Source organism: Ursus arctos, unplaced genomic scaffold, assembly GCF_023065955.2.
Source record: "Ursus arctos isolate Adak ecotype North America unplaced genomic scaffold, UrsArc2.0 scaffold_21, whole genome shotgun sequence".
Classification (NCBI taxonomy): domain Eukaryota; kingdom Metazoa; phylum Chordata; class Mammalia; order Carnivora; family Ursidae; genus Ursus; species Ursus arctos.
In genome coordinates, this window is record NW_026622886.1 from 7,870,123 (window position 1) to 7,885,881 (window position 15,759).

The 15,759-nt window shown below is 40.5% G+C and overlaps 1 long non-coding RNA gene across 1 annotated transcript in view; it reads right to left on the bottom strand.

Annotated features, from left to right (window-relative positions):
• Positions 1-15,759, bottom strand: part of LOC125282643 (uncharacterized) — a 104,385-nt gene that overhangs the window by 78,935 nt on the left and 9,691 nt on the right. The window contains exon 2 of the long non-coding RNA XR_007189764.2: positions 14,839-14,979. This is a non-coding gene — a long non-coding RNA (uncharacterized LOC125282643). The remainder of the gene's footprint in view (positions 1-14,838; positions 14,980-15,759) is intronic.

Here is a 15,759-nt window from a genome sequence, read left to right on the forward strand (position 1 = left end):
GCCCAATGCAGGACTCCATCCCAGGACCCTGGGATCATGACCTGAGCCCAAGGCAGATGCTTAACCGACTGAGCCACCCAAGCGTCCCTATGTTGTTAACTTTAACTCAAGATTTTCTTGAAAAATCAATTGAGTAAGTCAGGGCAAAAAACGTCAGTGTGATACAATATCACACTACAAAAGAACAGGCTAAATTTGAAGTTTTGTGGAGAAGAAAAGCTTATTTGTGACCCAGCAAAACCAGTGGGAGAATTTGCTTAAATTAAAAATCCCATTACACAGAACAACAATAATTTTATGCCTTTTTCTAATGGGCATCAGTGTGCAGAAAATTGTCAGTGCAATTAACAAAATTATGTACTTTGGCTGCAAAAATGACAAGAGAAATTTGAAGGGATTTTTTTTATGTTACTGGTAAATTTAGAACTCCTTTTCAATTTACACAATATCTTTTGAACCCAATGCTAACACTGAGCTGACAGAAGAGTTGGTGAATCTATTGTGGACATAGTTTTGAAATGGACATGTTTTAGCTTGAAAGTCAAATTAATTGTTCTAAAAATGATGAGCCACTTTCGTCAATGTGGATTTGAATATTAAAGGAAATGATATATTTTTAAAAAGATTTATTTATTTATTTGAGAGACAGAGGGAGACAGAGAGAGAGAATGAGAGCAGGGGAGGGCAGAGGGAAAGGGAGAGACAATCCTCAAGCAGCTCCCCACTGAGCCTGGAGCCTTATGTGGGGCCTGATCCCAGGACCCTGAGATTATGACCTGAGCTGAAATCAAGAGTCAGACCCTTAACCAACTGAACCACCCAGGCACCCTGGAAAATAATATTTTTGTATTTATATCAGTTTTTAGAAAACTTTTAAGTATGTTTGGAACAGTTTGAGTATGTGCTTATACTTTTCTGAGAATAAATTTTGTAATATCTAAACATAGATCAAGTAATTTGGATGAAAATTTAGTTTCTGCGTTGACATGGCTGTAAGCACAAAATACCAGATTTTGAAGACTTAATGTGATAAACAGAATGTGAAATAGCTCGATGATTATTTTCTACACCAATTATGTGTTGAGATGGTAATGTTTTGAATATATTGGGTAAAGTAAAACACATTATGAAAATGAATTTCATCTGTTTCTTTTTACTTTTTAATGTGGCTACTCGTAAATTTTAAATTACATATGTGGCTTACATTATATTTCGATTGGACAGTGCTGAGTTAGGGAAAGAGGATATAGAGGTGAATAAGACCTAGTTCCTTCCCTCGAAAAGAAAAGGAAGCACAGAGACATCTCATGGGAAAACAGTATGAAGTCAAGTGATAGACTCCTAAAGATGTGGAAGACTGTAACAGGGAGAGCCCCTAACTTAGATTGAGGAAAACAAGGACGATTTCTTGGAGGAGGTGATAACTGGATATGACCTTTAAAAGAGGACTAGGGATTATATAAATGAGAAAAAAATGGCTTTCCAATGGAGCATTTATTATCGGCAAAGGCTTGAAGGGGTAAAATAGTACACTCGTGTGGGGAATGAAAAGCAAAATGGCTTCTGAGGGTGTAAAATGTGAGAAGGGTGTAGCCAGAGATCAGGCCAGAGAGGTCAGTTGGATCATCATGGGCTTAGCAGAGCCTTGGATTGGTACTTATTTGTAGGTGATGGTACACTCCGCCAATAAACTCTGTAAACTCTAGTTCCAGGTTTCTCTTTCCTAATATGTTTCTCTGGGGAGGAGTGAGTGCATTGTCCATTTTCACTGGTTGATTGAACAGTGTCAAGTGCAGGGACCTTTCCTGAGAGATGAACTCTTATAGGCAGCTGGTTTCATGTCACTAGATTCAGGCTTTCCTCATATAACATATTTCTAACTCGCACAGCTGATGTTTTCAGAGCCTGAAGCCTTACATTTCAGCATTTACTTATGCCACTGATCACTGTCTGATATAATGTTATATATTTGTTTATGTTTCAGATTTCCCCACTGGAATGTAAGTTTCAAGAGGCAGAGACTCTGTCTTGTTCATGACTGTATCCCAGCACCTGTAACAGAGCCCTTCATACAGTAGGTATTCAGTAAACAGTTTTGAATATACAGCACATTAGATAAGACGGTGGCAGCTACTGGACACATGCAGTATTGCAACCTAGCTCTATTGCCGTCTCGTATACACTCGTATAAGACTAAAGAAGCCCAAGTCCACCAATAGGGTGTCATTATTTCTGAATGATGCTGACTTAACTGGCTCAAAAAATTAACGATGGCAAGTGGAAAGTCAAGGGAGGAAAATGTATATCTAGAAAAATGAGGCAGCCTAGTGTAGTGGAAGAAAAAAGGCTTTAGACTCAGATTGACATAGGTTTCAACTCTCAGCTCAGGCTTTTTTTATTAGCTGTGTGATACTATGCAAAGAAACACACCGCTGAGCTCAATTTCTTCGTCCTGAAAAATGGGTGATAAAACCAGCAGTGTTTTGACATTGGAAATAACATATTTCGAGTGTGTTCTATAAAGGATAGCTAGTATTAGCTTCAATAGAAGATGGTGAAGGGAAGAAAATGGAGTGAATGGTTTGCTTGCCTGTTGCCAACTATTCCGCCTTCATTTTGATCTAGGAGGATCATTCCAATCATTCTCATGCACTCGGCTTTTCAGAGAAGGTAGCTTCTTTGCTCATTGCATTATAGGCCATTTCCTGACCCTGTATGGTGAGTGAATAAGAAGATGCATAGATTGCTCGGGCTGCTGAGACCAGAAACCTCTCTCAGGAGGTTTTACAGGCACTAGAAATCAATATCTAATGTCAAGCAGCTTCAAAGCTGGTTATCTTGAAATGAATGGTCATGCCTCCTTTTTAGGGCACCATCCTCCTCTTGTTCAAAGGATTGGCTGCAATACATTAGGTTCCTAATTAAGAAAGATGATGCTCAGCAAATGACTTTTTTGAGCAGAATACTAAACCACTGGACAAGTCTTGGAGCAGGTCTTCTGGCATCCACACAGAGACAGCATATGTGGATAGAGTCGGTGCTGCCTTAATTGGTAGTGGTGTAGGGCTTATATTTCACTGTTCTGCTGGGAGTAATAAAGACTGACATTATAATCAGAGTAGCAGTAAAGAAATGGAAACAGAATCTGAGCTGTTCTGCTATTCAACTAGAGCCAGTTGAAAAGGAAATGGATACTGCCTCAGCTGGTTGAAAATAAAGACCCTTCACCTAATAGTAAAAATACCCTTGGTAGAATGAAACCAGACCCCACATCTAGCAATAGTAATATCTCTGTAGTGAAGCCAACCCTGATTCAAATTCTTTGTCATTTACTACCTGTTTAGCCTACAACATGTTGCTTAGCCTCCCCGATACTTGGTTTCATCATTTATCAAGTAAGACTTTGAAAAATATGTTAAATAAATAAGATATCACAACTGGCAAAGTTTCTGGCACAGAGAAAGCTTGCAAACAATGTCAGTTTCTTTCTCCCTTCTCTTTCCCTACATACTGTTCAAAAAGTCGTTGTATTTTCCACAAGTTCCCAACCTGTGGCCTGGATAGACCTGACAGCTAGGAGCTGTGTAAAATGCTCTATGAATGTTGTCTTTTCTGGTGAGCATGTCTACGGTTTTCAGCAGATTCCCAAGGGGGTTTTTAACCCAAAAATAAGGTTTATTTTATTTTATTTTTAAAAGATTTTATTTATTTATTTATTTGACAGAGAGAGAGCCAGCAAGAGAGGGAACACAAGCAGGGGGAGTGGGAGAGGAAGAAGCAGATTCCCAGCAGAGGAGCCTGATGTGGGGCTCGATCCCAGAACGCCAGGATCACGCCCTAAGCCGAAGGCAGACGCCTAACGACTGCGCCACCCAGGCGCCCCCAAATGAATAAAATCTTTAAAAGAAATAAAATAAAAATCACTGGTCTATATCTTTCTTTTATGGTCTGGTTCCTGCCTCCCTCTGCACCTTCATTACCTACCATTTTCCTCCTCATTCATTATACTCAAGCTACTCTAACCCTCTCTCTGTTCTTCAAACATGCCATGCTCATTGTGGCCTCAGAACCTTTTGCTTGTAATTCTCTATGCTCTGTAGATGCTCACATGATAAACTCAGCTCAAATATTACTTCTTGAGATGGTCCTTCCCTGATCTCCCAATCTAAAGTGCCCCCCACCCTGCCCCTTTCTATCACATGTATAATTAGTCTATGCAGGAAGGATATAGACTGCTGCATAGACTGGGGGGCTTAAACAACAGACATTTATTTCTCATAGTTCTGGAGTTTGGGAAGTCCAAGATCAAGGTGCTGGCTGATTCAGTTTCTGGAAAGAACCCAAGGTTTGCTGATGGCTGCCTTCTCACTGTGTCCTCCATGGTGAAGAAAGAGTAATCTCTCATTTCCTCTTCTTATAAACCACTAATCCCATCATGAAGGACCCACCCTCATGACCTCATCTCAACCGAATTATTTCCCAAAGGCCCCATCACCAAATACTATCACATTGTGAGTTAGAGCTTCACTATATGAATTTTAGGGGGACACAAACCATATCAATATCATTACATTTTATTGGCTTCAGAGCCTTTATCCTTACCTTGTTCATTCCCTTATTTTATTCTTTACCCAATGCCTCACAGGGTGTAGAGAAATGTACCCTCCCAAACACAGGAACTTAGCCTTATTCACCACTGACTCACAGCCATTAGAACAATAATTGGCACATAGTGGGCATGCCAATTACTGCAAGATGGATGGATGGATGCCTGGATGCTTGGATGGATGGTTGGATGACTTCTGAGTGTATCCTTGTAAGATATGGAAGAAATCCTTTTTCCCCATTTTTACAGATGAAGAAACAAATTTAGATAGATTCAGTGCCTTGGAAAAGGTCTATGCACGGTTAATAAGAGCATTCTCTGGAGCTGACCACTAGAGTTGAAATCCCAGCTTTGCCACTTAAAAACTAGGTAACTTTGAGCAACTCAGTTAACCTTTCTGTTCTTCAACTTTCTCATCTGTAAAATGCTGATAATATTAGTGTATTACAGTAGCCTTAGATCTGTTCACCAACAGTCTGGTTCTCTTCTTTCAGGCACATAGTAAGACATCTCTTCCATGCCCACTTGAAGTTAGCTTTGGCCATGAATTGTGAATTGAGTAACTGTGACATTTCTGCATGGAGGTTTTAAAGAGCTGATGTGTGGTCTGTCCTTTTCTTTTCCCTGGTATGAAATGTGAAATATTCCAGATGGAGATTTCTTTATTAGCCCCAATCCTGGGGTAAATATGGTGTGGAACAGAATTCCCATGGACCTACAATGAACATATAGTGTGAATTAGAAACAAACCACTGAGTTTTATTTGCTATCACAGCATTACCTAGCTTAACCTGACTAATATATATACCAAATCACCGAGCTCTTGTGAGGATTAAATGAGTTGATGAAAGTATCACGTGTAGAACAGTGTTTGGCACATGGTAAGTACTACATAAATGCTTATTATTATTATTATTATTATTATTATTACTCAGTTAAGGTTGAACCTAGGACTGGAACTCAGGTTTTCTGACTAGGATTATGATGTGATTTTCACTACAGTTTGTTATTCCAAAATCTACAAAAGAACACTTGAGAGGAAGAAGCGAAAGGATAAACAGAAGTCTTGCCCGCACTTACCAGGTGCCTCTGGTTCTAAGAAACCCAATAGCGGGAGGATGACGGTTCCTGAAGACAAGTTCCTGAGCTCATGCAAGAGCAGGGTCACCCTGGTCAACGATTTCAGTTTGGGGAGAAGGGCAGAGACCCACTGCCGTGGGTTTCTCCCTCAGCAGAACATACTTCCGATCATTTCTTTTCCTTTCCTCAGGACCCAGAGGGAAATTGTGCCTTGAGGGAAAATCTCCAGGCAGCACTAGTTGGCTGGGATATTCTCAGCAGAAGGGACAGTTCAAGGTTTGAAAGAAGGATAAGGCCACTTCTTGTCAATCCGTTTTGTGAGGCAACTGGCTTTGGTAACGGTGTTGATGCTTCTGGAAAGCTGGGACAAGCTTGAAAGAAAATGATAGTGTGTGGTCCAGTCTAGTCCATAGGATCTCTAATGCAACAATGAGGAATTAATAGGCATCGAAAATAATAAAGGTTGTGGGTAATAAGAGTGATAACTAGCTACTGTGGTATGCTTTTAGTAAATACGCCAGGCCCTGCTCAGAGTGATATGTGGGCCTTAACCTACTTAATCCTCACTGCACTATCAGGGAGTTATTACTTTTACCATCCTCATTGTACGAATGAGAAACTGAGGCACAAAGAAGCTCAGGAGCTTGCTACAAGTCACGAGATAGAGCCAGGATTCAAATCCAAGCATTTGGGCTCCAGGGTCTGTGCGTCTAATCACCATGGGGTACTCTCGTCTGTCTCATACTTCCCTGCCTTTGCCTGTGCTGTTTCCTCTGAATTTTTAAAACTTACATCCAGGATCATCTCACTGTGGAGCTTGTCCTGACTTCTCCCATCCTCCCCTTTGAGGCTGTCACTTTCTCTTCTGTGACCCTGCCTTTATTACAACAAATTTCACACTAAGCCATGAGTGCCTTAGGGGCAGAGACTACAGCTTCATAATCTTAGCATCTTTGGTATCTGACATAGTGCCTGGCACAAAATAAAGGCTAATTTATTGTTATTGAATTGATGTGCAAAGATTTGAGAACCATGAGTACATATTAGACAGTAGACATACCAACACAGAATATAAATATAGACTCTGGAGTCAGACTGCTTAGTTTCAAATACCAGCCGTCAATTTTCATAACTCACAGGTATGACCAGGGGAATTTTTATTTATTTATTTTTGGTGCCTCAGTTTGTGCGTCTATACAACAGGGAGAATAATAGTACAAACCTCCATAGGTCACTACATGGATTAAATGAAATGATGTAGCAAAGAACTTAGCCTGGGTCCTGGAACACAGTAAGTTAATGAATGTATGCTCAATAAATGTTAGTTCCTTCTGCTTGAGCAACCTGGTACATTTCACACTGAAGGTGCATTATAGCTATGCCTATCACTGACTAATGAGAAAATAGCTCAGACGAATAAGGCTAAATGATGACAACTTGGCAGACTGAGAGGTGTAAGCCAATCTATCTGTAAAGCTGCTGTACTCTAGCAATTTAGTGCGTGCCCAACAGCAATCAGCACATGCTTAACATTTTTCCATTCAGATGGATGGAGGTTGAGCAGTCAAAAATGGGGAAAAAGAAATAACCCTGAGAAAATTGATTACACCATTACCAGTTATCTTCTGGGACCATAATAATGTAGCTTTCATTATTGCTTTTATATGCCAGTCTCTTACTGCAAATTGAAAATAGTACATTCAATTCAGATATCTCTGAAGAGAAGCCTGGTTTTGAAAAGAAATGGAAACACAACAATGGTGTGTAAGCACATCCATCCTGATTGGACATGAACAACAATTTATTATATTCAGCGTGCCTGTGGAATTTCAGGCGAAGAATGTTCAGTATTCAAGTTTAGACTATTAACCCAATAAACTCACAGCGGATCATCAAAATTATTTTAATAACTGGATTAGAGGTAAAGACAGTAAACTGAAAAGGATAACATGTCCCAATCTCTGTGTCAATATTCCCAGACAAAATATACACAGCATGTATATTTTCCATTGTGCTTACTGGAAAAGGAATGGAAAAAATACCCCTTCCTTTCCTAACCCCTCAAGGAAAAAGAAATGTTGGAAATTCATCATGTTCTCTATGTGGCTATTATGGCTCAATGTTGAAGGAAGATTTTCAATGTAAAAATCCTCTTTGAGCCTGCAAACCCTCTGAGCCACCACCTTCTCATCTACAGAAAATGCTGCTTCCAGGACCAGACTGATCTCCATTTACCAACATGGGGAATCAAGAATATTGAGGAACAGTAGTGTTGTGTTTAAGAATCCAGATTTTGGATCTAGATAGCCTAGGTTCAAATCTTAATTTTTGTTTTTTTTTTAAAGATTTATTTATTTATTTTAGAGAGAGAAAGTGAGCAGGGGGAGGGGCAGAGGGAGAGAAACTCAAGCAGACTCCATGCTGAGCATGGAGCCTGATGAGGAGCTCGATCTCACGACCCTGAGAGCATGACCTGAGCCAAAGCCAAGAGTCAGATGCTTAACTGACTGAGCCACCCAGGAACCCCGAAATCTGAGTTTTAAACCTGCCATGTGGCCCTGGGAAGTTACCTAGGCTCTCTGTCTATGAGGTTCCTCACTTTATAATGGAGATAATAGTAGCACCTAGATTGTGATATTGTTGCAAGGAAATAGTAAATTAATGTCTCTTACATAATAATCTCCCAATAAATTTTAATCGTTATTATGCATCTTGAATATATTATTCATAAATATCTTTAACAAAAGGCATAGAAAGAAAAAGTATGTCAAAAACTAGGGATGTACTGTATGGTGACTAACACAATATAATAAAAAATATTATTTAAAAAAAAGAAAGAAAGAAAAAGTATAACAACAACAGTAATGCATAGCCCTTTCAATGTTGCAGGTTCAGTTTTGAGCAGTTTTTGCATGTTAACTCTTTTGATCCTCAAAATAACTCTTTAAGGTAGTCCTATCAGATAGAGGTGAAATGATCTGTCCAGGGGTCACACAGCTAGTGAGTAGCACATGAGGGTGTGAACCCTGACAGTCTGATTTTAGAACTGTCACTTCTGAGCATTAACTCTATATTCATTTCTTTTGAGCACTTGCCTGAATATATTCACCATTCACTCAAAAAATATTCACTGAGAACATACTTGGGGCTAAGTACCAACCTACTTTGAGATATGTAACTAAACAAAGAGAGACACAGGGTCTTCCCCTCACAAATATTTAATATATTTAATACATATTTCTATAGATGTACTGTTTCTTTTAAGCTTGTCCATGTTCATTTTGTTCATATGGATAAATACTATTTTCCAGGTCTATAGCTCTTTACAAAGTCTAAACATTTGGTTTTGTTTCTTTTACCTTTCCCCTAACAGCTGGAAGTATCCACCTTTGGAAACCTAATGTCTTGTACAATTCAGCACCAGGGACAGCAGACAAAAACTACAAGCATTAGGAAGATATATGAAGTTTTCTTCTCAGAATTCATGAAGATTTGATACTTCAGAACACACACACACACACACACACACACACACACACACACACACACTATGTATTCAAAAAGATCTTAGGAAGAATCCTAGATTGACCAAACACAAGTCCCCGTAACAGAGAGGGAAATGTGCATCCACAAGGCCATACATGGGAAGCCAAGAACAAAGTTCCTAGAACTAGTCTAGTTACAATTAATCTCAAGTGTGTTGTCATCACTAAGCAGAACTGTGTATATATTCAGTGACATGGATGTGGCATACGGTGACAATTCCTTAAATAGGAATCGAGGAAGAAGTCAAGTACTCAGGTTTAAGCTCCAGAGGAATCCTTATTCAGTTAGGAAGATTCATTTCCTAATATTATTAACTATTATTTCCTATTCCCTGTATACTTCCTAATATATTTGAAAGCATGGATGGAAAGAAGTTTCAAGGTTCATTAGAGGAGAAACAGATACAAGTTACTACTGACCCTGCCTCAGACACTGCATTTCTTTGACATCATTGAGCACATTAGAATTCTTTCCGGCCTATCAATGTTTTTTTTTTTTTTTTTTTTTTTTTTTTTTTTTAATTAATAATGATTTTTTATTATATTATGTTAGTCACCATACAGTACATCCCCGGTTTTCGATGTAAGGCTCGATGATTCATTAGTTGTGTATAACACCCAGTGCACCATGCAATATGTGCCCTCCTTACTACCCATCACCGGTCTATCCCATTCCCCCACCCCCCTCCCCTCTGTAGCCCTCAGTTTGTTTCTCATAGTCCATAGTCTTTCATGTTTCATTCCCCCTTCTGATTACCCCCCCTTCCTTTATCCCTTTCTTCCCCTACTGATCATTCTAGTTCTTATGTTCCATAGATGAGAGAAATCATATGATAGTTGTCTTTCTCTGCTTGACTTATTTCACTAAGCATTATCTCCTCCAGTGCCGTCCATGTTGTAGCAAATGTTGAGAACTCATTCTTTCTGATTGCTGAGTAATATTCCATTGTATATATGGACCACAACTTCTTAATCCAGTCATCTGTTGCAGGGCATCTCGGCTCCTTCCACGATTTAGCTATTGTGGACATTGCTGCTATGAACATTGGGGTGCATATCGGCCTATCAATGTTTATTAGATTTGATGCTGCCTAATTCTGATGTCCCAAAGGAAGGTGACTCACTCCCAGTAAGTGTGTTATCAGTTCCTAAGGACATGTCTAATCTGGGTGACATCATCTTGTCTGGAAGATACATTTTAGGCGGATAGTTCCCAGAGCTCATGAAAGAAAAACTTTCCATTTGCTGTGCTTCACTAATCCCATTCCATTAAAGTAGCTATGAGAGGCTGAAAGGGAAAAGAATGTGATACTGTGAAGGAATATAAAATTATAGATTTAATCACTCAAGACTACATTCATTATAATAGTCAGTGCAAAGCTTCAAGGAGTCTCTGTTGATATAAATAAGGATCACCCTAAATCTTTCTCCTCTGAGATCCTTTCGACAATTATTCAAGTACTAGCATGTAATCATGGAAAGTTACTGAAGTCCTCTGAGTCTCGGTCACTTCCTCTGTATAATGAGGACTGTTTGACTTATGATTCCTCACTGGGGCCCTGTGAGGAATAATAAGATAGTTTGCCACCGCATGGTGTAAAACAGTGGCAAGCAAAAGCAGAGGATATGGGGCACAGGCGACTGACTCACCTAAGGGGGCTGACATACAGTTTTTTCAGAAAAAGAATGAAGGATATCCCCCTAAAGACTGGTAGAAGGATTTTCCTTTTTACTGCCAATAAATTTCTTCAACTATCCAAATGTTAAAAAGCCATGAGATTTGAAGAGAACTGGCCTCAAACCTCATTTCTAGCACAGAATAGCTACTATACCTCCCTTCTTCCCCAACTTTTACTTCTTCAGGCTACTAAAATAAAATTATTTCACTGGAATACAGTTACCATTATATATTGGTAAAGGATCCAGCTAGGGGGCACCTGGCTGGCTCAGTTGGAAGAACATGCAATTCTTGATCTCAGGGTTGTGAGTTTGAGCCCCACATTGGGTATAGAGATTACTTAAAAATAAAATCTTTAAAATAATAAGAATATGAGTCCAGCTAGCTACTTGGATTAAAAGGTGGATAAAAGGGCAGGCTCTAGCAGTGATTTGGCTTAAATTCTGATTCTACCACTTACAAACTGAGTAACTTTGAGCAAGTTTCTTAATCTGAGCCTGGATTTCCTCATCAGTAAAATGGGGATAGTATCAAAACCATCTCATGAGGATGTTATGCTATTAAAAATGCTAATAGGTATAAAGCACTTAGAAGAGTATCTGACAAATAAGGACTCAATAAATGTCACAATACAGAGAACATACCAACCAGACATAAAGTAGTCCAGGCCCTTTGGGTAGGTACCCCCTTTACTTACTTCCCAGACAGAAGACTAAAGACAGAGGATCTTTCCTCCTCTGCAGATCTGCTTATTATGAAATCGTATCTTTTTTTTCATTTATTTATTTTTCTTAAGGCCATTCTTTGCTTGGCTGATGATAATTGTGATCATGACTATGGGGGGTGTTACATCAAAGATATTTTACTCTACATCAAAATAATGTATGAAGGAGTGAATTCTATGGAAGTAAAGGAGAAGTGGAGAGGGGTCTGAGTGAAGGAGCAGGAGACCCAGGTTATAAAATAAAGAGAAGAAGGCATGAACTAAGCTTTGTGCTCTTCTCCTAACATTTACAAATGCTAACCTAGACCTCTGTCGATTCAGCCAGCTTGCCATGCCTTCCTGTTGACATGAGTCCAGAGCATAGAAACATAATAGGAATCACTAGAATGAGCAGATAATGGACCTGGAAGAGCTTAAGATGAGAAGGGGAGAGAGATGCAGGAAGGAAGCCTCTAGTTAGGAGACAGGAGGTCTGAACACCCTCATGCTACTGTGGGAGGATTATAGGAATACTATAGGAATATCATTACAGTGGCTGTCTACAGACTGTGATTTGTAATAACAGATGATACCCCCAAACACATAAAGGACACAAGATTTATTAGTGTGTCCATGTTCCCAGCCTCTATATCCTCTATGTTCTCCCATTAAGACAATTTTTCTTATTTATTCAGCTATTAGTAGAGTTTTGGCCTGCTATTCCAGTTGTTAGGGTTTTATGACACAAGTTCAAAAGAATAGGAAGAATGTGAATGGAGACAGGTCTGGAGATCAAAAAGAAAGGAGAAGAGAAAACAAAACAATAAAAGCTGCAGGGTTGGGGTGTTAGAGTATGAGCGATTTCATGAGGATGGGTTCTGGAGCACCCATGGGGCGTGGGACAGAACAGAGAGGATTAAAGGGGATTTTAGAGAGTCATTCTAGGTTGTAAAATCAACACCTTTTATTGATCTTCAAGTAGAGTTTAAAATTCCTTTTGACCGGGGGCGCCTGGGTGGCACAGCGGTTAAGCGCCTGCCTTCGGCTCAGGGCGTGATCCCGGCGTTACGGGATCGAGCCCCACATCAGGCTCCTCCACTATGAGCCTGCTTCTTCCTCTCCCACTCCCCCTGCTGTGTTCCCTCTCACGCTGGCTGTCTCTGTTAAATAAATAAATAAATAAATCTTTAAAAAAAAAAAAAAATTCCTTTTGACCGCTAGATTGGACTTTTACAGATTAGACTTTATATTTAGAGACTGACCCAGGGTCCAGTAATCAGGGTTATACATGTGCACACTGATGTCTAGAACTTCACTCCTATTCACTAAAGACATGGATTGGGACACACAGGCCCCTTTATCCTATCAAAGGCAAACCACTGTGCTCTTCTAAAGAATTGTTGGTGAAAGAAAATGAGAAAATATCAACAAGTTTTATTTAAACTTTGGGAATAAAGTTCAAAGGCGATAAAACAAAATCCTCAGTCTTTTCTTGAGCAGAAGTAGGAGGCATTTCACTACCACCTCTAACCCCTATGGGGAAGAAAAGCCAGTCAATAGATGACCTGTTTAAATTGGATGGGAGCTGACAGGATGCTCACATCATCAGGGAAATTAACAACTCTAAAAATAGGAAACGTATATCCCTTGAGACAGCTGCAAGAAAAATTGCTCAGAAATGTCTGTGCCGGGGACTCACAAGGAGTGCAGCTGGAACAGGAACCAGCCCTGGGGTTTCCTAGACCAGCGTTTGACAACCAGGACCGTAAACAGCCTCCATTGGCATAAACAGGGCCCAAGAATTGATTAAGAAGGATTTGGGGCTATGAACTGTGGTCTAGGGTGGGTGGCACTGGGCTGGGACTTAGATCTGGGACAGAGAAAGTTAGAGCTGGCTTACTGAGAGGATGAGGTTGTGCCAGGCTGGAAAGTGGTCCATCACCCACTAAATGTTAGCCCAGCACCTGCCAGTCAGACTATACGTCAAAATCTCCAGGGACTATCTTTAGAAATACACATTCCCACACCTTACCTGTGGAGACCCTGATTCAGGAGATCTCAGATGAGGCCTGGGCATGACTCTTTCATAAGCTTCTCACTTAATTCTGGCGAAGCTTATTCACACGCCACAACTTCAGAGCTGCCAGCTGAGGCAATCACAACTATTCCCTTTCTAACCATACCATTAAAGCAATGATTTCACTTGTCACAAACTAGTCAATTAGGGACTTTTTTTTTCCATTTCCATAGTAAACTCTTTTCAGGAGAAAATGAAGAAAAGTCTCATAACCTCTCTTAAATGACCATGCAATCTTCTTCTCTTCCTCCTCTCCTCTCCTCCTCCTCCTTCTTCCCTTCCTCCCTCCATCCTTTTCCTCCTCCTTCATCCCCTCCTCCTTCTCCTTCTTCTTTTTAATTTCACACCAAACACATAACAGAGCTTTAATGCGTACATAGCCTACATCAAAACATAAATGGGCTTTGAAACATAACTGTCTTCCAGCAGCTCTTGAGAGACGATCTTGTAGACTCAGGAATGCAAGAGCGGGTCATGAGTGTTTCATAAGGAGTGCTGAGAGGTGGGACCAAGAAGCAAACATCTCACTCAGTGTCAAGCAGAGATGGGTTCCACTAGAATTTGTGCTATAAGGGCCCCATAGCACTGCAAGCTCAATTCAGAGGATTCTAGCAGGATTAAGAAAGGTAGGGTGGTGGCTCAGGCACAGTGAGACCAGGGGCTCCAAGGCCCCAAGAGGCAAGAGTCAGGAACAGCCAAGGTATGAAGGTTGGGGCCTTGATGTCAGTTGGCAGATCGAAGACATATTATCTGTGATTGACAGCACAGTGCTTCCCAAATACCAGCCCCTGGACATCAGAAGTACCCAAGGAACTAGTTTAAAATACAGATTCCCAGGCCCCACCCCATTTGTGATCCTTGCTGCTCTCTGTCTTATTTATGGCACTCATTTATGCTCACTAGTCTGCTAACTGCATGAGAACAGGAATGGCATCTGCCTCAGTGTCTAGTACAGTGCCTAAAAACAATATCCATCCATTCAAAAAAATGCAGTAAGTGCTTACTTTCTTCCAAACTGAGTTAGGCACTAAGACGCAAAGATTAATAAGTATGCTCCATATATCGAGTCTAGTGGGGGAGACAGCCCAAGGGTCAATGAGTCACATCAACATGACAAGTGTTTAAACAATATACATAGACATTTCTTACCTTCCGAATCCACCCCACACAGGAGCCAGGGAGATTATCCTAAAACACAAATCCAGCCGTGATATTGCTTAAAGACAGTCAATAGTTCTCCTATGACTCTTCTTCCCAAAGAGGGTCTGTAGGCGCCATGTAGATAGATGTCTGGAAAAGAAGTTTCTATGGTCAAATAATTGTGGAAGACTCTGGGAAAAATTAATTGAAATGAACCAAGTTTCTGCAATGCAGGATTTGTCAGAAATTGTGTGATACCAATGAGCCTTGTAAATCTCCAAAAGGTAGGACGGGGGGAGGTAAGTAAAAAAAAAAAAAAAAAAGGAAGGAGTGGTATTCAGCACCTTCTCATTCTTATTTGACTGTGGCAGTTTGGGGGCACATCTTCAATAACTAGCACTTAGAGAACAGACTTTGGAAAACTCTGGCTTACCACAACGTGCCCAACATTCATATTACACGTCATAGGGTCCCCCATGCTCTCCTGCCCAAGCCTCTGCTTCCCACTCCGGTTCTTGCACTTTTTTTTTTTTTTAAAGATTTTATTTATTTATTTGACACACAGAGAGAGAGAGACAGCCAGCAAGAGAGGGAACACAAGCAGGGAGAGGAAGAAGCAGGCTCCCAGCAGAGCAGGGAGCCCGATGTGGGGCTTGATCCCAGGACCCTGGGATCACACCCTAAGCAGAAGGCAGACGCTTAATGACTGAGCCACCCAGGCTCCCTCAGTTCTTGCACTTTAACAAAACCAAACTCCTTCTTACTTCCAAGCCTTTGCTCACATTGCCTGCCCCACAACACACACACACATTCTTCAAGCGCCAGAACATCCTCCAACACACAGAGAATTTGCCTGAAGAGGATACATGTCCTTGAAGAATCAGCTCAGACATCAGCCCCACCAGAAGCTTCTGCTGTTGGGTGCTTCTT